Below are 2,224 nucleotides of genomic sequence, written 5' to 3' on the forward strand. Positions count from 1 at the left end.
TTTGCATACTACGATTTCTTAATTACAACTTTTATTTTTCTAATTACATATTGCGATTTGTTATTTACATGTTGGGTTTCTCAATTACATTTTAAAATTTCCAAATTACATTGTTGTGTTTTTTAATTACATATTGCGATTTCTAAATAGCATGTTGTATTTCTCAATTACATTTTACAATTTCTAAATTACATGTTTTATTTCTCAATTACATCTTACTTTTCTTAATTACAACTTTCAAGTTCTCAATTACATTTTGAAAAGGTGTACACTTGATTTGAGCGATTAGGTTGAAAAGCGATATGTAGATTATACTATACATCTATTTATGCGTAGATTATATTGTCATATATTGAAGTTATATAAACGATTCAGCTAAATAATGCTTTCGGTTTTATATAACATTATTTTTAAAAACATTTTTTTTTTTTTTACAGCGCTACTAAATTAGGGTAAATAAGTTGTTTATACTTATAAACATCGATTTGTATTACACACTTATTTGGGGCGATTTCGTCAATGTAAAAAGAGTTAAAGCTTTATTATATTTTGTCGAACTAAGCACATTCTGTGCACATATCAATGCAAAATATGACAAGAAACGCATTGGATCTAGTCTTCTGATAAATCCACCAATGCCACACTGAACTCAAAGCAGTGAGTTATTTTTTTCTGTTTCTGTTATAAGCTTTTGATGTACTCGGTAGCATTTAATAATGATTGTGAACTATGGCATTTTCTCTTCTTTGAGCCATATGCTTTTACTTGGTTAGGCAAAAAATTGCTTTTCTTTCTTGAGCCACTTGCTTTTTTTGTTTGAGAACCATCTCATTTTACATTTCATTCTTCATGACATTTTTATTCTTAAATAGCCAAATGGAGGTTAGTATTACTATAAGATTTCTTTTCTTTGGGAGATATTTGCGTACTATCTAAAATATAGGTAAAATACAGCGAGTTTTAGATTTTGGCACTTATAAAATGCAACAAGATAGTTATTACCATTTGGCATAATAGCTATCTTTTTATCTTTTTTCTATCGATGCTTGGATTTTATGATGGTGTATTTTAAAAATGCTACTCGATATAGTGGCTATAAATATTCAGCGATGGTGAGCATTTAATAATAAGAAATTCAAATATGAAATTTTTTTTCAATTGGATTTAATTGGAAGAAATAACACTTTCAAATACAAAGTTTTAGGAGAATTTTAGAAAACTATTTACTAAATGTATATCTAAAAACTAGTGATTTATTATATCTTCAAAATACTTCTAAAAAATTTATGATTACTTTTTTAATACATTGTTATTTATCATTTCTATAATTCCTGATATATACCCTATGATTTTATAAAATCGTTTATATAATGATAAATAATAATATTAAATATTGTTTAGAAAGCGAAAATATTGTACATTATATATTTTTTTTAACTGTGGGACTGTTTTATCATTCTGTGGCGAAATCACCTCACAATATTCTACTTGGACAAAAACCTTAAAATATTTACCCCGAACTTAATTAAAACATATTCCACGAACGCCAGATAAATAGTTTTAACAAATTTATGGAGCCCTCACCTAAGCAGTCATTCTCAAATGTAGTTTCAATCAATTTTACAAAATTAGTAATAATGCCACTTGAAGCAAGAGTGACACAATAATATCAATTAATAAAATTAAACAGCAAATCTTATTTAAAATTTACAATACCCAATCAAATTAGACGGAAACTATGATCAATCAATATTTATAAAGCTATAATTTTAAAATAATAAATATTTTACATCATCTTAATATGGTGTTATGCCAAAACAACATCTTTTTCTTGAAATATCAAAAGTGGCGAAATCGCACTCGTGGCAAATCGCCCCGGTCTACCCTACTTGTCGTATTTTTATATCACACACAACTCTTTGTTGAACAAATTAATGCGGTTAGTTCAGCTGCATTTTTTTAGTACTGAAATGCTAACTAACGCGAAATCCATTTGACCAAACGACAGGGGTTGCTTGGGGATACTTCGATATCCATCAATATAAAGGGAAATTTTCTATTTGTCAAGTAACTTTTATAACATTTTAGTTTTGTTGTAAATTTTCTTAACTATCAATGCCTTTGCTTGAGTTGCTCGCTGAAAGCTGTTTTAAAACTTCTCAATAAAAAGTTGAAATAAGATACAAACTGGGCTGAGGTAATCGATCTTACTTATTTTTTGCCC

Source organism: Hydra vulgaris, chromosome 11, assembly GCF_038396675.1.
Source record: "Hydra vulgaris chromosome 11, alternate assembly HydraT2T_AEP".
In the NCBI taxonomy this organism is placed as follows: Eukaryota; Metazoa; Cnidaria; class Hydrozoa; order Anthoathecata; family Hydridae; genus Hydra; species Hydra vulgaris.